The sequence below is a fragment of the Somniosus microcephalus genome, unplaced genomic scaffold (assembly GCF_052327205.1).
Source record: "Somniosus microcephalus isolate GS21.2 unplaced genomic scaffold, FLI_Smic_1.0 unresolved_chr9, whole genome shotgun sequence".
In the NCBI taxonomy this organism is placed as follows: domain Eukaryota; kingdom Metazoa; phylum Chordata; class Chondrichthyes; order Squaliformes; family Somniosidae; genus Somniosus; species Somniosus microcephalus.
Window position 1 is genome coordinate 35,630,915 of NW_028225187.1, and position 21,726 is coordinate 35,652,640.

Consider the following 21,726-nt stretch of genomic DNA (forward strand, 5'->3'; position numbering starts at 1 on the left):
GGGAGTGCATCGAAGTTTCACCAGATTGATTCATGGGATGGGGGGATTGTTGTATGAGGAGGGGTTGAATAGATAGGCTTATATTCTCTAGTGTTTAGAAGAATGAGAGGTGATCTCTTTGAAGCATACCAAATTTTTACAGGGCTTGATAGGGTAGATGCAGGGAGGATGATTCCCCTGGCTGGTGAGTCTAGAAGCAGGGGTCACAGTCTCAGGCTAATCGGCCAGCCAATTAGGACTGAGATGAAGAGAAATTTCTTCACTCAGATGGTGGTGAATCTTTGGAATTCTCTACCCCAGAGGTCTGTGAAAGCTCAGTCGTTGAGTATATTCAAGACAGAGCTCGATTGAGTTTTGTATACTCAGAGAATCAAGGGATATGGGGATAGTGCAGGAAAGTGTAGTTGAGTTAAAAGATCAGCCATGATCTTATTGAATGGTGGAGCAGGTGGTCGACTCCTGCTCCTATTTCTTATGTTCTTATGTGCTCAAAACCAACCAAGTTCATGCAAACTGACCTCGTAATTTACCCTTCAAGTCCTGATATCATGCTGCTGAATCTGTGCTGTAACCCCACCAATGCTAATATATCTTTCCTGATGTTCAGTGGCCAAAATTGAACTGGGTATTCCAGGTGGTGTATGACCAAGGCTTTGTGCAAATTAAGCATCACTTTCTCGCGTTTGTTGTCTAATACACTTGAGATAAAGGACAGCATTCTTTTAGACTTTATTTTTGTTGTTCCACGTATGAATGAACATTCATTGATTTGTGTTCCTGGAGACACAACCCTTTCAACCTTCACAGTTCACAATCTTTTGAAATGAGGGGAATACTAAAGTTAGCAACATTCCTAACTGAATTTAACTTTGGCCATTGCATTATATAGGTACGACAAAATAAAGAGATACAACTATGTTTCTACCTGCCTCTCTAAATATTGTATGATGTTAATATTTTATACTGTTCTATATTATGTTGTCATATTCGAGTATATTAACTTATGTCCGTTTGCCTGAAGTCTATCTGAAGATATGTAATTATTTATCGATGACAGTTAGGTCTGCCATCTGTTGGATATTTAATATATGTGCTGCAGTTTGGCGTTGCTACATTTACTTGTGGCTGAGGTCTCATCATCAGCAGTAAGGATTTTGCTCTTTGTTTGCAGATTTATTTATTAAACAATACCTTTACATTTTACTTTACTTTGAAACTCCAGGTCACGAGAAAGAAAATCTTGCTGCAGCCGGTAAGTTTACACACTGTCCTTGAATATGCCACTTGACGGTGGAGAGATTATATGAAGAATATGTATCTTATGTAAAAATTCGGCGTCATTGCTATTACCTAGAATTATTTCATCTTTTTGTCAGCAACTCTTAATTTTTCGATTCATGCAAGGAGGATTCAAAGTGATCTAATCCGGCTACGTTAGTGAGCAAGAACATGGAATATAATGTGGAGAAATTGAATTTATCCACTTTAGCAGGAAAAATAGTAAAGCAGAGTATATTTTAAATGGTGAGAGATTGGGAAATGTTGATGTACGTGCAAATTGACATAGGGTAAATAAGATCAGAGAGGTGGACGAGTGGTTCAAAGATTGGTGTGGGAGAAATAGGTTTCGATTCTTGTGGCACTGGCCACAGTACTGGGATAAGAGGGAGCTGTTCCGTCGGGACAGGCTTCATTTGAACCAGGCTGGGTCCAGTGTCCTGGCGAATCGAATAAATTGGGCTGCAGATAGGGCTATATTCTAAATAGTGAGGGAGAGAGATACGCTGAGCGGAAATTTAAAATATCCAAGTCAAATGAGAAAGCAAAATTGCAGGCTAGCGATAGGGGTAATGATAACCAGAGTGTGACAAGAAGGGACAGAGAGTATACATGTATTAGTGCATCAGAACGAGGGGTGAGAGTAGGGAAAAATGGTTAAATGACAAAATGAAAAGCTCTATATCTGAACGCACACATCATTCGTAACAAGATAGATGAGTTGACAGCACAATTCGAAATAAATGGGTAAGATATGATAGTCATTACAGAGTCTTGGTTGCAAGGTGACCAAGGCTCGGAAGTGAATATTCAGAGGAATTTGCCATTTCGTAAGGACCAGCATGAAGGAAAAGGAGGTGGTGTAGCTCTGTTAATAAGGGATGAGACCAGTGCAGTAATGAGAAATAATATTGGCTTTGAAGATTTAGACGTAGAATCAGTTTGGGTGGAGATAAGAAATAATAATGGTAATAAGTCACTGGTCGGATTGATCTACATGTCCACAATAACAAGCCACACTGTAGGACAGAGTATCAAGAAATAATGGAGGCTTGTATGAAAAGCACAGCATTAATCATGGGACATTTTAATTTTCATATTGATTGGACAAAGCAAGTTGGCAAAGTTAAACTTGAGCAAGAGTTCCTAGAGTGTATAAGGGATGATTTCATAGAACAATACGTTGTGGAACCAACCAGAGAGAGACTATTTTAGCTTTGCTAATGTGTAACTTGGCTGGATTAAGTAATGATACCGAACTTGTTAAGTCTGTGAGTTGTTCAAGTAATTAATACTCAGACTTAATCAGTAACAATAAAACAAGTCTTTACTGGTTGGAGGTAGGGACTATACGTAGGTCTTTACTTCATGCCCACAGGCGGGAACTGAGGGGGATCAGTACCCACAGTACTATTTATACCCCTATGGCCAGGAGTGGTACTGCGCATCACTACGCCCAACAAGTAGTGCAGTCCTGTCCATAGGTTCAAAGTAGCACACATATTACATACACAACATTCCTCCCTTTCTAGCTTTACAGTCATCTCCCCATTTAACATAACGTAATAACATATATACATATATAACTTCAGGTTTACATAACAGAATAACATAGATAACTTCATGTCTAAACAGATCACAGATTCAGTCTCTGCGGAAAACAGTTCACAGATTCAATCTCTGTGGTGGAGTCGGTTCACGTTGCTGGAGTGACTCATTCAATAGTCCTTCCATGGATTTAACAGTTTGAACTTCCGAACTGAATTGGCTCCGTTCGGAGGGACCACGTGTGTGATCTGGTAGAGGTAATAATGGTTCAGATGGGTCATCTTCTGTTTTGACTTTTCCTTTTCTGCTTCTTGGAGACTCTCTGGGCTCCACTGTCAGCTGCCAGCTGCATGCGCAGTTCCTCCTTCTCTCCCTCCTTTTTCCGTAGTAGAGCCACCTTCTCCCGATGTTCTGTAGACTTTCGGTGCTCCTCCATGATTTCTGTATGGTGGGAGTCGAAGTTACAAGTTGGGCAGGACAGGACATAGTAATATTCGGTGTCGTCCTGATCTAGGCCAGCGAGAGTGTCTTCTATTTCCTCCATACCCAGCTGGGCGTTAGCCAGCTTTTGTTCCAAGTCCAGACATCTTTCTTGAAGAGACTTCTTCATGCGTACCTCTTCATCCAGCTTTTTCTGGGCTTTCAGCAAGTCGTTTACTAATGACCTCATTTGAGATTTTACTACTTCAACTTCTTTTGGAGATTGATTGATCGGACTATTCAATCCCTCTACCGGAGCAGCTGTTTCAGCGGTCTGCTGTTCTACGTTGACGTGAGTCAGCGTACTTTTGGCATCCAAGGGCTGCTCTGTTGCAGTCATCTCAGTCTGTGTTGCCACCTCAGCTCTTCCAATAACCTTTGATAGCTCCGAACCCCTTTCCTTTGAATATTGAAGTTCGTGTTCAAGTTTTTCCCATTTCAGAGTCCTGTCCTTCAGCATATGCAGGAGTTGGCTGACCGTTAACTCCTCTGACATCAGACGTTTTGTGTGCTCCTGCTCCATTTTCTCCATCAGCCGCTTCTGTTGTCTTTCCAGATTCTCCAACTCTATATCAAAGAACTCTTTCGTTGCATTCAACTCTTGCTCACAACGGCGAAGCATTTGTTCTAACTGCTGTTGTAGTTTGAAATGGAGTTGAGTTCGAGCCCGGTGTCCCTCAGAAATGGGCACATCAGTAGACTTGCCAGACTCAGAATCCACAGTTAAACTATGTAGTTGTTGCTCAGTGGAATTCTGTGCTGAAACTTTGTCTTTTGCACCTGAGTTGGGCTTACCATCATCCGTTCCAGAGTCTGGGCCGACTATCTTCACCGAGTTCTCACTCGTTATTGTTTGTAGGAAATGCCAGTCCATATTCATTTTCCTAATCCACTCCCGTCCTAGTAGTGGAGAACCTCCTTCAGATATCACATATAAGTCCATTATTTGACTGTCTTCGCCCTTGTGGACCACTGCAACCTCTATTTTCCCGATGGGGTACACTCTTTGCCCCGTGTATGTTTTCAATATAATCCCCGTATCCTGTAGGGGAACATGTTGGAATAACTTTCCGTAATCTTTCTTATTTATGACCGTCAATGCCGATCCAGTGTCCAATTCCAGTTTTACTTGGACTCCTTCTATCTGAAGAGTGACCCAAATTGTCTGGAGGTCTGCACCCTTACCAGCGTTGAGTACTCTTAAGCTAGCCAGTTCATTACTGCTGGCGTCTGAATCGGACTCCTGTTCGGTCACCTTGTGTACCTTTGCGTATTTTCCTTGCGGTGACTTCTTGTTGCTGGTCTTCTTCCCTGACCTGCATACTCTAGCTATATGTCCAAGCCTACCACAAGTTCTACATTCTTGGTTTTTAAACCAACACTGGTTCTGATCATGCGTTGTCTTTCCACAACGATAACATTTGCCAGAACTCACACCCAATTTGTGTGCACTGAGCTCCGGTGACCGTAGCTGCATTACTGCCGTGCCTCTCGCTGCGGCTTCGTGTGCTGCTGCCATAGTGACCGCCTTCTCAAGCGTCAGCTCATTCTTCTCGAGCAGTCGCTTTTGTGTATCCTGTTTAAATAAACCACACACAAATTTGTCTCGAAGTGCCTCTGTCAGTCCCGTTCCAAACTGGCAATATTTCGCTAATTTACGCAATTCCAGCAAATAATCAGCATTGCTTTCATGCTGTAGCTGCCTTCTGTCATAAAATTTAAATCGTTCCGCTAGCATCAGCGGCGTGGGGTTTAGATGATCTTTCAGGACAGTAACAATCTCATCGAACGTCTTATCCGCCGGTTCATCTGGTGATAACAGGTGTTTCAATTGCCCGTATGTCTTCGCACCCATTAAATTTAATAATGTTAGAGCTTTATCTTGGTCATGAATTTTATTGGCCTTACAATAATTTTTTACTCTTTCAACATATATGGCCCAATCTTCGAGGTCACTATCAAAGGTGCTAATATTCCCGTGTTTAGGCATTGTAGATTTGCAACTTCTCAGATTTTATTTTGTTTACTTGTTATCAAAGATGGCGGCTTCCCGCTCTTGCCGTCGTCCTCCGCCCACAAAATGGCGGTTTTCCCGCTTCTGCCTTCTTCCCCAGCGGTTTTCCCGCGAAAAATGGCGGATTTCCCGCGCTTCTCGCTCTCCCCGCCCACTTCAATGGCGGTTTTCCCGCGCTTCTCGTCGCTGACTTTCAGCCCGACTGCGGCTCTTATCTCCTGTGTGATCGCTGGTGCGCCGCCCGCCCGAAACGGTTCTCAGCCCTTATCACCGGTGCGATCGCTGGCCCGCTAAGCGCCTCCCGCTTGAAGCGGCTCCCGGCCTCTGGCTCACCTGCTCGGCGGCTCTTGCTCGCTCCCTCCCGGGCTCTGGCTTACCCGCTCGCGCCCTCCCGGGCTCTGGCTTACCCACGAGGTTATGGAGGCTTCAGGGTCCTAATGCCTGTCGATTCCAGTCGATGGAAGCTGTCAGGATTTCTGCTGCCCTTCAGTTTTCAGTGGGGTGTTGAGGATTGGAACCTCTCTTCAACATCCTGTCTTTGGACGATGCCGCTGTGGAATAACTGCCGCAGGGTTCGAACCGACTCGTCGCCAGTGTTAAGTCTGTGAGTTGTTCAAGTAATTAATACTTAGACTTAATCAGTAACAATAAAACAAGTCTTTACTGGTTGGAGGTAGGGACTATACGTAGGTCTTTACTTCATGCCCACAGGCGGGAACTGAGGGGGATCAGTACCCACAGTACTATTTATACCCCTATGGCCAGGAGTGGTACTGCGTATCACTACGCCCAACAAGTAGTGCAGTCCTGTCCATAGGTTCAAAGTAGCACACATATTACATACACAACAGAACTGAAGGATCCTCTTGGGAAGAGAGATCATAACATGTTAGAATTTCAAATTCAGTTTGAGGGTGAGAAAGCTAGGTCTCAAACTAGTATCATGAACTTAAGTAAAGGTAATTACAAAGGTATGAAGGCAGACTTGGTTAAAGTGGACTGGGGAAATATATTACGGGGGAAGACTGTAGAAAAGCAGTGGCAAACATTTGAGGAGATATTTCATATCTCTCAGCAAATATGTATTCAGGAGTGAAAGAAAGACTAAGAGAAGGATGAACCATCTGTGGCTAACTAAGGAAGTAAAGGATGGTATCAAATTGAAAACAAATGTAAACAAGGTTGGAAAGAATAGTGGAAGGCCAGAAGATTGGGAAATATTTAAGAACCAGCAAAGGAAGATAAAAAAAAAATGATAGTGAGAGAGAACATGGCTTATGAGTGTAAGCCAGCACGAAATATAAAAATAGACAGTGAGAGCATCTATAGGCATATAAAAGGGAAGAGTGTAGCTAAAGTAAACATTAGTACCCTAGAGGGAGAGTCTGGGGAATTAATAATGGGAAACAGGGAAATTGCAGAGACTGTAAACAAATATTTTGTATCGGTTTTCACGGTAGAAGGCAATAAAAGCATCCCAATCAAGGGGCTATTTGGGTGGGGGGGGTAACTTAAAACAATCACTATCAATAGAGTGAAATTACTAGGCAAACTAATGGGGCTAAAGGTGGACAAGTCTCCTGGAGCCGAAGGCCTGCACCCTGGAGTCTTAAAAGAGGTGGCTGAAGATATAGTGCTTGTAATCCACCAAAATTCCCTGAATTCTGGAGATGTCCCAGCGGAATTGGTAAACTGCAAATATAGTGCACCAATTTAAGAAAGGAATGAGCCAGAATTCAGGCAACTATCGGCCAGTTTGCGTAACATCTGTCATTGGGAAAATGCTGGAGTCCATCATTAAGGAAGTGATAACAGGAAATTTAGAAAATCATAATATAGTCAAGCAGAGTCAGCTTGGTTTTATGAAAGGGAAATCATGTTTGACAAATTTGCTGGAGCTCTTTGAGGATGTAACGAGCAGGGTGGATAAAGGGGAACCAGTAGATGTCGTGCATTTGAATTTCCAGAAGGCATTGGATAAGGTGCCACGTAAAAGGTTAATGCACAAGATAAGAGCTCACGGGGTTGGGTGTAATATATTAGCATGGATAGAGGATGTGCTAACTAAAAGAAAACAGAGATTTGGGTTAAATGGGCCATTTCCAGGTTGGCAAACTTTAACTAGTGTGGTGCCGCAGGGATCCGTGCTGGGGCCTCAACTATATACAATCTATATTAATGACTTGAATGTAGGGACCTAGTGTAATTTTGCAAAATGTGCTGATGAAAAAAAGATAGATGGGAAAGCAAATTGTGTGAAGGACGCAAAGAATCTCTGAGGATTTATAGATAAGCTAAGTGAGTGGGCAGGAATATGGCAGATGGAGTACAATGTGGGAAATTGCGATGTTATCCTATTTTGTAGGATAAATAGAAAAGCGAAATATTATTTAAATGGGGAGAGGTTACAAAATGCTGAGGTACTGAGGGATCTGGGGGTCCTTGTACATGAATCACAAAAAGTTAGCATTTAGGAACAGCAAGTAATTAGGAAGGCAAATGGAGTGTTGGACTTTATTGTGAAGGGAATGCTGTACAAATGTAGGGAAGTCCTGTTACAACTTTACAGGGCGTTGGTCAGACCCCAACTGGAGCACTGCGTACAGTTTTGTTCTCCTTATTTAAGAAAGGATATACTTGCATTGGAGGCAGTGCAGAGAAGGTTCACCAGATTGATTCCGGAGATGAAGGGGTTGTCTTATGAAGAAAGGTTGTGCAGGTTGGACCTATACTCATTAGAGTTTAGAAGAATGAGAGGGGATCCTATTGAAACATATTAGATTCTGAAGGGGCTTGACAGGGTAGATGCAGAGAGGATGTTTTCCCTCGTGGGGGAATCTAGAACTAGGGGGCATAATTTCAGAATAAGGGGGCACCCATTTAAAACTGAAATGAGGAGGAATTTCTTCTCTTAGAGGGTCGTGAATCTTCTTCTCTTCCCCAGAGAGCTGTGAAGGCTGCATCATTGAATATATTTAAGGTGGAGATAGACAGATGTTTGAATGGTAAGGGAGTCAATGGTTATGGGGAGCGGGCAGGGAGGTGAAGTTGAGGCCAAGATCAGGTCAGCCATGATCTTATTGAATGGCGGAGCAGGCTCTAGGGGCCGAATGGCCGACTCCCGCTCCTACATCTTATGATCTTATGTGTTATGCCCTTATGTTCTTATGATCTTATTGAATGGCGGAGCGCACTCGAAGGGTTAAATGACCTACTCCTGCTCCTCTTTCTTATGTTCATATATTCTTATCTGAGATTTGCCTCACATTGAATAGAGACGACTGTGCTTGAGACATGACCGTTGATCAGAAGGGAAATGAAGGGTCAATAGTTACATAATTTGGGAACTGGTGAAGTTAAATTGTAAAATGTCTGGGATTTCCTCCTATGGTGCAATCCAGACATTAGAATTATAAATGCCCCTTTTCAGGCCTCATGCTGCTGGTCAATCAAGTGATACTCAAATTTACTACGAATCTCACTCGAAAATGCCTCAACGTAACATTGTCGTAAATCTGCGTGAACAATCCAGGTTAAGTTTATGTTAGGGATTTAGGCTGCATAAAATGCATTACTAGAAAAAAATATACAGTGAGGCAGGGGTGAAATCGACTTGAACGGGAATGAAAAATGGCAGTTGTTGCGCCCGCCTGATATTCAGTTTATTTCATGCCTGTTATAGTTCTAAGCGTTTCTATCTGCACTGATGAAAGATGTTATGAACATGATGCTTTAATCATTATTTACCAGTTGGTATTATATCATATTGGCTATTACTGCTTTTACTAAGACCACTTACTTCCACCTCCGTAACATCACCTGTCTCCACCCCTGCCTTAGCTCATCCACTGCTGAAAGCCTCATCATTTGTTACCTCCAGACTTCATTGTTCAAATGCACTCCTGGCTGCCCTCCCATTCCCAACTTCTACCGTATGAATAATTGAGATAATCCAAAATCGGTTACCCCGTATCCTAACTCAAACCAAGTCTCATTCACAAGTCACCCACTGTGCTTGCTGACCTATATTGGCTCCCAATTAATCAACGCCTCAATTTTAAAATTCCCATCCTTGTTTTCAAATCCCTCCATGGCCTCGCCCCTCCCTATCTCTGTAATCGCCTCCAGCCCCACAACCCGCTGTGATATCTGAGCTCCCCAAATTCTGTCCTCTTGAGTATCACTGATTATAATCGGTCAACCATTGATGGCCGTGGCATCTGTTGCCTAGGACCTAAGCTCTGCCATTCCCTCCCTAAACCTCTCCGCCTCTCTACCTCCCTGTCCTCATTTAAGACGCTCCTGAAAACCTACCTCTTTGATAAAGCATTTGGCCGTCTGCCCTAATTTATCCTTAGGTGGCCGGGTGTCAATTTTGTTGTCTTACAACACTCACGTGAAGCGCCTTGGGATCGTTTTACTAGGCTAAATGTGCTGTATAAATACAAGTTATTTTTATTGTTCATACGCCTAGGCCCAATTCTATATCCTCCGATCATCAAATTACAGAAACATGATGAAAAAAAGGAAAGAAGTAACTTCTATTGCTACAATGTTTTTCGTGACCTCAAGATGTCTCAAAGTGCTTTTATTGGTGTTAGTTGAGGTATAAATATTGGCCAGCGACACTTGGCAAAACTCCCCAGCTAATACGATAGCAAAATACTGCAGATGCTGGAAATCAGAATTAACAACAGCATTTTCTGTTGTTACTCCCCAGCTAATAGTTCAGTGGGATTTTAGAGAGCAAATGAGGCCTCGGTTAAGAATATTATCTCAATGAATGCTCCTCCGGTAGTGCAGCACTCCCTAAGCAGTGCATTTCATACCCCGTGTGTGCTCGATTATTTAATGCTACAAAGCAATAGCCACTCCATTCTGCCAAACCGCTACAAAGAAGTATTTCCACCATCATCAAGGCATGTGAGTCTGATGGAATATACTCCACTTGCCGGCATGTGTCCAGCTCCAACAACACTCAAGAGGCTCGACACCATCCAAGAAAAAGCAGCCCAGTTGCTCAGCAGACCGTCCATTTAAACATTCACTCCCTCCTCCACCAGCGCACCGTGGCTGCAGTGTGTACCATCTACAAGATGCACTGCAGCAACTCACCAGGGCTTCTTCAGCAGCACCTCCCAAACCCGCGACCGCTACCATCTAGAAGGACAAGGGCAGCAGGTGCATGGGAACAACACCACCTCCAAATTTCCCCTCCAAGTCACACACCATCCTGACTTGGAAATATATCGGCCGCTCCTTCATAATAACTTGGTCAAAATCCTGGAACTTCCTCCCGAACAGCACTGTGTGAGCAACTTCACCACGCAGACTGCAGCAGTTCAAGAAGGCTGCTCAGCACCACCTTCTCAAGGGCAATTGGGTATGGGTAATAAATGCTGGCCTTGCCAGCAACGCCCAGATGCAGTGAACAAATAAAAAAAATCACTAAAATAGTAAGACATTAATCTATGTAATTCATTTTTATTATTCAGAGATTTTGCCCAAACCAATACTGACCCTGGATGAACCCTCGAGCGGAATCCTGATCGGAACAAAAGTTTCCTTTAGTTGCAACTGTCAGCGACCTGGTTGTACAATTTATCTCCATGAATCCAGCTCCAGAATAAAAGATGCGGAGAAGTATTCAAACGGAAGTACCACCACATTTGTCTGGGATACTAAATCAATGACAAATGGTAGCAGCTTCACGTGTCAATGTAAAAAGCGTAGCAACGCCGCTATCTCGCCAATGAGTGATCCGGTGCAGTTAATTTTGACAGGCGAGTGGCGGTCTTCATTTTTTATCACTACAAACTTCCTTCCAATGACTATCTTGATATAAACATCTATTAATATAGTTTGCCAGTAGTTACAACATTTTATTTCAAAATATATCGAAAATAACTTTAACAAGCGGTACATAAGATTACATATGAGGAAGAATGGAATAGAGGTTTATGCTGATAGATTTACATGCATAGGATTACATGGGACATACGGCAGTGAAACTGGCCATTCGGCCAAACCAGTCCATGCCACCGTTTAAGCTCATCTCGAGCCTCCTCCCGCCTTTCCTCATCTAAAACTATCAGCATAACCCTCTATTCCCTTCTCCCTCATATGCTTGTCTAGCCTCCCCGTAAGCACATCTGTAATTTTCGCTTCAACCACTCCCTGTGGTAGCGAGTTCCACATTCTCAGCACTTATTGGGTAAAGAAGTTTCTTAGGAATTCCCTATTGCATTTCTTGTTGACTATCTTATTTTGATGTCCTTTATTTATACTCTTCCCCACAAGTGCAAACATTCTCTCTGTATCCATTCTATCAAAGCCTATCATAATTTTAAGACCTCTATTAGGTCACCCCTCAGCCTTCTTTTAACACGTGAAAAGACGCCCAGCTTGTTCATCATGTCCTGATAAGTATACTCTCGTATTTCCAGTATTATCCTTGTAAATCTTCTCTGCACCCTCTCCATTGCCTCTATAATCGTTTCATAATATAGCGACCTGAACTGAATGCAGTACAATAAGTGTGGTCTAACCACATTTCGATACAGGTTTAGCATAACTTCCCTACTTTTCAATTCGATACCACTAGAAATAAACCCTAGTGCTTGGTTTGATTTTTTTATGGCCTTGCTAACCACTGTCACAACTTTTAGTGATTATTGCAGTTGTACTTTCGATAAGGTCCCGCATAAGAGATTAGCATGTAAAGATAAGGCACATGGGACTGGGGGCAAGGTATTGACTTGGATAGAGAACTGGTTGGCAGATATAAAGCAAAGAGTTGTTATAAATGGGTCTTTTTCTGAGTGGCAGGCAGTGACTAGTTGGGTACCGCAGGGTTCGGTCCTAGGACCTCAGCTATTCACAACATATATTAATGATCTAGACGAGGGAACTAGATGTAATATCTCCAAGTTTGCAGACGACACAAAGCTGGGTGGGCGTGGCTGCTGTGAGGAGGATGCCGTGAAACTGCAGTATGATTTAGACAGGTTGGGTAATTGGGCAGAAGCATGGAAGATACAGTATAACGTGGATAAATGCGAGGTTATCCACTTTGGTGTCAAAAACAGGGAGGCAGATTATTATCTGAATGGCAATAGACTGGGAGAATGGGAAGTGCAACAAGATCTGGATGTCCTTGTGCACCAGTCGCTGAAGGTAAGCATGCAGGTGCAGCAGGTGGTTAAGAAGGCAAATGGTATGTTGGCCTTCGTAGCGCGAGTGTTCGAGTACAGGAACAAGGATGTCTTGCTGCAGGTGTACATGGCCTTGGTGAGACCACATCTTGAGTATTGTGTGCAGCTTTGGTCGCCTTACCTGAGGAAGGATGTTCTTGCCATTGAGGGACTGCAGCGGAGATTAACCAGGCTGATACCTGGGATGGCAGGAATGAAGTATGAGGAGAGGTTGGGTTGATTGTGCTTATACACGCTGGAGTTTAGAAGAATGAGAGGGGATCTTATTGAAACTTATAAATTTCTAACAGGACTAGACAGACTAGATGCAGGAAGGATGTTCCCGATGGTCGGGGAGTCCAGAACCAGGGGTCACAGTCTACAGATAAGGGGTAAGCCATTTAGGTCAGAGATGAGGAGGAATTTCTTCACCCAGAGAGTGGTGAACCTGTGGAATTCTCTACCAATGAAGGCAGTAGAGGTCAATTCATTAAATATATTCAAGAAGGAGTTAGATATATTTCTTAAGGCTAAAGGGATCAAGGGATATGGGGAGAAAGCAGGGACAGGGTACTGAATTTGGATGATCAACCATGATCACATTGAATGGCCGAGCAGGCTCGAGGTGTCAAAAGGCCTTCTCCTGCTCCTATCTTCTAAGTTTCTATGTTTCTATCCCTTTGTTCGCCTGCCCCACCTAGACTCGCACCCACCAAGGATATAAGATCTCCCTATTCTTCCTGCCAAAATATAATACCTCACATTTATCTGTGTTGAAATTCATTTGCCAATGATATGCCCATTCTACAAGTTTAGTAATGTCCTTCTGTAACTTATTGCAATCCTCCTCATTTTTGACAATCTCCTCCCAAGTTGGAGTCATCTGCAAAATTAGAAATTGTGTTTTTGATTCCAAAGACAAAATCGTTAATATAAATTGTGAGCAACAGTGGTCACAGCACAGATCCTTGTGGGACACCACTACCCACCTTTGGCCACTGTGAATTCATAAGTTTTACCCCTACTCTCTGCTTTCTGTCTTGAAGCCAGCTATCTATACATTCTGCTACTTGTCCCCTGACTCCGCATTCTCTGAACCTGTTCATCAGTCAATTATGGGGTACCTTATCGAAGGACTTTTGAAAACCTAGATAAATTACATCTGCTGCATTGCCATTGGCAACTCTCCCTGTTAGCTCTTCAAAAAATTCAATGAGGTTGTACAAGCAGGAGTTTCCCTTTTGAAATACATCTTGAATATTCCTTGACATATCTTTGGTTTCTAGATGTTCTTCTATTGTGTCCTTAATAGGGATTCCATTATTTTTCCTACCACTGGTGTTAAGCTGACTGGTCTATAATTCCCTGTAAAGTTCTATCGCCCTTCTTAAAAGCCAACAAATCCCATGGACCTGACGGCCGACAACCTAGGGTTCCATAAGTGCTGGCTGAAGAGTTAATGGATGCATTGGTTTTGATCTTCCAAAATTCCCTAGATTCGGGAGAGATCCCACCGGATTGGAAGGTCGCAAATATAAAACCGCTATTCAAGAATCGAGGGAGAGAGAAAACAGGGAACTACAGGCCAGTTAACCTGACATCAGTCGTCGAGAAAATGCTGGCATCCATTGTTAAGGAAGTGGTATCAAGTCACTTAGAAAATCATCACATGATTAGCCAGATTCAAATGCATTAATGAAAGGGAACTGATGTTTGACAATTCTTTAGATTTCTTTCAGGATGTAACTAGCAGGGTAGATAAAGGGGAACCGGTGGATGTAGTATATTTGATTTTCCAAAAGGCATTCGATAAGGTGCCACATAAAACATTATTAAACAAGATTAGTGTGAATGGGGTTGGGGGTAAAATAGTAGCATGGATAGAGGATTGGTTAACGGACAGAAAACAGAGAGTAGGGATAAATGGATCTTTTTCAGGTTGGCAGGCTGTAACTATTGGGATGCCACAAGGATCTGTATTGGGGCCTCAGCTATTTACAATCTATGTTCATGACCTAGATGAAGGGACCGAGTGAATTATATCCACGTTTGCTAATGATACAAAGCTATGTGGGACAGTACGCTGTGAGGAGAACACAAAGAGTCTGCAAAGGGATTTAGATAGACTAAGTGAGTGGGCAGTAAGGTGGCAGATGTAGTATAATGTAGGGAAATGTGAGGTTATTCACTTTGGAAGGAAGAATAGAGAACAGAATATTTTTTAAATGATGAGAAACTTTCAAATTTTTGTGTTCAGAGTGATTGGTTGTCCTCGTGCAAGAAACACAGAAAGCTAGCATGCAGGTACAGCAAACAATGAGGAAGGCAAATGGCATGTTGGCCTTTATTGCAAGGGGGTTGGAGTATAGGAGTAAGGAAATCTTGCTACAATTGTACAGGGCCTTGGTGAGACCAAACCTGGAATACTGCGCAGAGTTCTGGTCTCCTTATCTAAGGAAGGATATACTTGCCTTGGAGGCGGTGCAACGAAGGTTCACTAGATTGATTCCTGGGATGAGAGGGCTGTCCTATGATGAGAGATTGTGTAGAATGGACCGATACTCTCTGGAGTTTAGAAGAATGAGAGGTGATCTCATTGAAACATACAAGATTCTGAACGGGATTGACTGGGTAGATGCGGAGAGGTTGTTTCTCCTACCTGGATTGTCGAGGAGTAGGAGGCAAAGTCTCAGGATAAGGGGAAGGCCATAAGATTGAGATGAGGTGGAATTTATTCACTCAGAGTGTTGTGAACCTTTGGAATTCGTTGCCCCAGAGGGCTGTGAATGCTGAGTCTTTGAGTATATTGAAGTCTGAGACAGATAGATTTTTGGACTCTAGTGAAATCAAGGGGTATGGAGATCGGGCGGGAAAGTGGAGTTTAGCTCGATGATCAGCCATGATCTTATTGAATGGTGGAGCTGGCTCGAGTGGCCGTATGCCTACTCCTGCTCTTACTTCTTAATTTCATATGTTCTTTTATCAAATATAGGCATTGCATTAGCCATCCGCCCTCCTCTGGCACAACACCTATTTCTAACTAATTCTTAAAGATGTGTAGTAATGCCTCTGCTATCACTTCCCGAGATTCCTTTAAAATACAGGATACAATCCATCCGGACCAGGGGTTTAATCCTCCTTCAGTTTGATTACTTTATTTAATATAGCCCCTCCTTTTATTTTAAGTGCCAATATCTCATTACTCATCTCATCACCCAATGTCATGTCACCTGTTCTAAATCCCTGGCAAATGCTGAACCAAAATATTTATTTAATATGTCTGCCATCTCTCTATCGTTACCGGTGGTATTTTCCTGTCTATCCTATAAGGGCCCTATTCCCATCCCAAACTTCCTTTTTACTTTATGTGTATGTAAAATATTTTACTATATTTTTTTGTTCTGTGATCACAAAATGTCATAGTTTAATTGTTTAACATTTTAGCATGTTGTATGTTTAATGTGTCATTATAGCAGCAACATTTAGACAGATAGGAAATGTTTCATTCATATTTCTGCATATATATCAAAAATTATGCTTACATTATGCTTATATTTGCTGCAGGGCTGGAAGCTTTGCGACAGATATCCACAGTCCTGGTTACAGTTCTGGGAACCACTCCTTAGAAAGAATGGAAAGGAGCGCAGTGCAGATTCACCAGACAGTTACCATGGGTCCGAGGCTCATCATAGGAGGGGAGATTACATAAACTAGGCTTGCATTTCCTGGAATGTTGAAAGTTCAGGAGTGATTTACTTGAGATGTTTAGGATTTTGAAAGTAGTTGATAGGGTAGATAGAGAGGAATAATCTCTTCTGCAGAGAAAATCTAGGACAAGTGGACACAACCTTCAAATCAGAGCCAGGCCATTCAGGAGAGAACAAGTGAGGGCATACTTCTTCACGCAAAGAGTGGTAGAAGTGTGGAAGTCTCTCCTACACAAAGCAAGATGCTAGCTCGATTCATTACTTTAAATCTACGATCGATACACTTTAGCTAGCCAATGGAATTAAGGGATGTGGAGCAGTGGCGGCTGGATGAATTATGGATGGCCATCAGTTATGATCTCTTTCAATGGGGGAACAGGTTCGAGGTGGATGGATGGCCCATTCTTCTTCCTAAATGTTCATCGGTAGAGTAATAGACGTACGCTTGTCTGTATAAATGTACAATAATCATGGTAATAATATATATTTGTATTTCTGAAACTAAGGCACATCGCTTCAAGAATAGAAAGGATTTTAAAACTGAAATACCTGTAAAGTGATTATCAAGAGTCAATTAATAACGGTGTCCCTGCTCTCGTGTTAATCAGATGTGCTCCCCAAGCCAACACTGTCCGTGGACCCTCCAACGGGTATGGTTGTACGCGGAGAAAGGTTTTCATTCATTTGCAGCTCTCGGATTCTAGGTGGCAGATATGAATTATTCATAGAGCAATATCGCATTAGATACCATGACGCCCCCGAGGATTCTTACAACATGACATTTGTCTTTGAGAAGGCAGGCGGAAGACATTTTGCGATCTATCATTGCAAGTGCAGAAAAAACCTCAATGGGAAAGGGAGGGATTCAGCACGCAGCGATCCGGTGAAGCTAACTGTAGTTGCTAATGAACCATCGTCATATTCCTTTAATAATGAAATATTTTATGCAAATATTAATTTAACTCTGAGCTTTAAAAATGTTTCATGATACAACAGCAATTACAACTAACACAAAATGGTAGCTTATAGCGGTTTTGGCATGAAACATCTAGTTCTTGCATTGGCGCAAGAAAAGTATATTTTTAACTGTCGAGCATAATGTATCTGGATGTTGGTCCCATGTGTTGATCACTCTGTGGAGATCATTTTGCTTTGGGCAATAGTGTAAAATGGCTGCTTTCGAATGGGGCATCCACAATACGTCACGGCCAATCTTCCCTGCAACTGACTTCAATGGAATGGGAAATTAATTGCGTTTTATAACGGGTGCCCAATTTGCATCACAGCCCTTTGAATGATGCAGAATTTCCTGACATCAGCTTCAAAATTAACAATTTATTAATTTCGGCCTTGGCCTGCTTCACTAACTGTCGCAATTTATTGTAAAATTAAAGTCCACATTTACTTGTACTGGACACTACCAGCAGACGCTCTGGCGTATTCACAGAGTGAAAAGTGATTCATAAAGCAAATTGCTCTCCGACAATTTTGATCCCCCTTCAGGATGCTTTGAGCTTTGGGAGTGTCGTGCCGCATATTGGAATTTCCTGCACAAGGTTCTGCATTTCCCACTGGCATGGTTTAATTTGAAAGTTATTTCAAAATAACAAAATGCATCATTATGAGCCTTTAAGTCAAACAATATCTGAGTTTTAGTGTCCACGTTCAGTTCAATAGTAAGGTGAATATTCCACCTCCTGACTCTCTGATGTTAATCTGCCAGAAACACCATCAAACTCTGAGAACTTGTTTATTTGAGCTCTTTTGTAGCTTGCCTACATCTTTCTTATTCATTAATAGAAAGTCATTCATTTTAAATTTGTTAAAAAAAATTCCGCGTGCTTGTTGCTTTTATTTTCACTTCATACCAAAAATAGCGGGGAAGCCAGGGGCTAACAAGAGTGAGAAACTTAAAGGAATTGATATCAGTGAAGAAAACGGTCTTGAGAAACTAAAAGGTCTAAATGCGGACACATCCCTGGAGCTAATGGCCTACATCCTAGGGTTGTAAAGGACGTGCCTGTCGAGATAGCCGTTACATTGGTTGTGAGCGTTCAAAATTCCGTTGATTCCAGAACAGTCCCAGTGGATTTGAAGGTAGCCAATGTAACCCTGATATGCAAGAAAGGTGGGAGAGAGAAAACAGGTAACTACATGTCAGTTAGCCTGGCAGCAGTCATCGGGAAAATGCTGTACTCCATTATTAAAGACGTGGTAGCAAGTCACTTAGACATTCATAACACGTTTAGGCAGAGTCAACATGGTTTTATGAAAGGTTAACCGTGTTTGACAAATTTATAGAGATTTTTGAGGATGTAAATAGCAGGGCAGATAAAGGGGAACCAGTGCATGTAGTATATTTTGGATTTCCAAAAGGCATTCGATAAATCGCCATATAAAAGGTTATTACATCAGATTAGTTCTCATGGGGTTGGGGTAATATAAAAGCATGTGTAGAGGATTGGTTAACGGATATAAATCAGTGAGTAGGGATAAAGGTGTATTTTTCTGGGTGGGCAGGCTGTAACTAGTGGGGTGCCACAAGGATCCGTGCCTGGACCTTAGCTATTTACAATCTATATTAATGACTTAGATGATGGGACCAAGTGTAATGTATCCAAGTTTGGTGACGATTCAAAGGTAGGTTAGGATTTAAGAGGATTGTCTTATGAGGAGAGATTGAATAGTTTGGACTATACTCTCTGGCGTTTAGAAGAATGAGACGTGATCTCATTGAAATATATAACATTCTGAAGGGGTTTTACAGGGTAAATGCTGAGAGGTTGTTTCCCCTGGCTGGAGAGTCTGGAACCAGAGGGCATAGACACAGGATAAGGGTTCGGCCATTTATGACTGAGACGAGGAGACATTTTTTTACTTAGAGGCTTGCGAATCTTTGGAGGTATCTACCCCAAAGGGCTGTGGATGCTGAAACGGTTAATATATTGAAGTCTGTGATAGCTCGATTTCTGGACGCCAGGGGAATGAGGGGCTAGGGGGATCGGGCAGGGTAAGTGGAGTTGAGGTCATAGACCAGCCATGATCGTATTTAATGGTGGAGCAGGCTCGAAGGGCCGTCTTAACTTCCCGTGTTCTGAATTCTTGCTTTCTTATGAGTATTGTAGATCGACTCCCGAAGCCGACAACCTCAATGGACCCCGCCTCTGGTGCAGTTAGAGTGGGACAGAGCGTTATGATCACCTGCAGTGGTCTCACTCGTTACGACGGTGACAGTTATTATTTATACAGAGAAGGTGGAGTGAATCCCATTGACCAAAGGGAAGTCTCAGCATCTGAGCGTGCAGTCACCTTCACCATCACAACCCGGAGCACAAGTGTCACTGGAAAGTACACATGCAGTTATCAAACAACGATAGGCCAGAAAGCACAAATGTCCCCAAGCAGTGATCCAGTGCAGATAACTGTGGATGGTGAGTAGCATTTCAATTATTTTACAAAGCTGGTTACTAAGGAATGAAGAGCAGGTAAACATCCCAGCAAACATTTTGGCAATATACTTTCAAAGCGGTATGTTTCTGTCTTGCGTTGTAGTGTCCAACGCTAATTATTGACAAAGCAAATATAACCAAGCTAATAAGAAGAAAGACATTTCATGTATAAGCGCCGTCCGATGTCCCTAGCGCTCGGCAGGCAATGAAATCCTTTAGAGATGCATTCACGGCTGTAATATAGCGACATGGGTATACTAATTGGCGCCGAGCAAGAGCAATTGATCAAGCAAGTGATCTAGAGCCATCCTCTGTTTCTTAACCTGTCCCATTACCATCTCCTTTTGCATTGAATATATCTTAATGTCTCTTAACCTTTCCTGCCTTCTATTCCATCCCAGACCTTCCCTTTTGTTCTTTCATCCAGTAACCCTTTTCCCAGCCCCTACTTTTGCTGAACAATCTGTTCAAGTTCCTGCTTTTTTCCAGTTCTGATGAAAGGTCACACTCCCTGCAACGTTTCCTCTGTTTCTTTATTCACAGATGCCGCCTGACCTGCTGAGAATATCCAGCTTTCGGTTTTTATTTCAGATTTCCAGCTTCTGCTGTATTTTCTTTTTGTTTAAGCAGGTGAAGGGATGTGCTCCAGATTTGCAGACTTAATATTAACAAGGGCTACAGTGGAATCGTTGATTGTAAAATATTTGATAAAGTAAATTGCTCACCTCCATTAGATAGATCTCACCCATAAGCATGTGTTCAATCTTCATAATAATGGCCCTTAATTTCTGATAGGAGACATCCTGCGTGCGGATGCCTCCGATCGGGACAAAAATCTATGCCCTTACCTGAGGGTCTCTCCTGGTGCGTGGGCATAGAGTCCCAGGTATCCCAGGGGCGCAGGCACTTCGCAAGTGTCCGTGGGATCAAGTGGGCCAGGCGAGCCAATGGGACAAAGGAATCCTCCTTCATACCTTTGACAGGTGCACCTGTCACATATATGAATGGGGATCACATAAAAAGATACTAAAATATTAAATATTTTATTTAAAAAATAATGTTTTTAGAATGAGTTAAAATTACATTAAATTAAATATTTTAAACCAAAATTTTGTTTCTTTGTAAAAAATAATACATTTTTTTACGGGGCTAGAAATAAACGTACTTTTAAAAAAATGTATTTTTACATTATAACTGAGTGAAAAAAATATTTTTTTACTTTTTTAAACTCTTATGCTGGTAAAAGCTGTTTTTACCAGGCATAAGATTTTTTAAAGGATTTCAGCAGGCAGAGGTTCTGCAGAAAGCGGACATCGCCACCCACAGAGGCCCTTCTCCAGGGCAGGCCTGCAATCTGTCAAGAGGATTCTTGACAGATCAGAAGTGAAGCTTTTCAGCGCATGCGCTTCGCATGCCTGAATCCGGCACTTTTGGTGGCAGTGACAATAATTCGGTGAGATTTAAGGTAGTCATGGAAAAGGGCAAAGATAGACCAGAATTTAAGGTTCTAAATTGGGGGAAGGCCGATTTTAATATGATAAGGCAGGAACTGGCCAAAGTGGACTGGGATCAGCTACTTGTAGGAAAATCCACATCAGAGCAGTGGGACTCTTTCAGAAAGGAAATAGAGAGAGTACAACGGCAACATGTTCCCGTAAAGGTCAAGGCGGGGGCGACCAACAAGCCCAGTGAACCCTGGATGTCAAGGGATATACAAGAATGGAGTAGAAAAAAAGGGAGTCTTTTGGCAGATACAAAGGACTAAAAACAATGGAAGCCCTAGAGGAGTATAGAAAGTGAAGGGGGGTACTTAACAAAGAAATTAGGAGAACACAGAGGGGACATGAAAAAACACTGGCCGGCAAAATAAAGGAAAATCTCAAGGTGTTTTATAAGTATATTAAGGGCAAGAGGATAACCAGGGAACAAGTAGGGCCCATTTGGGACCAAAGTGGCATTCTGTCTGTAGAGCCAGAAGATGTAGATGGGGTTTAAATGCATATTTTGCCTCTATGTTCACGATGGAGAAGGAAGATATAGGCATAGAAATTAGGCAG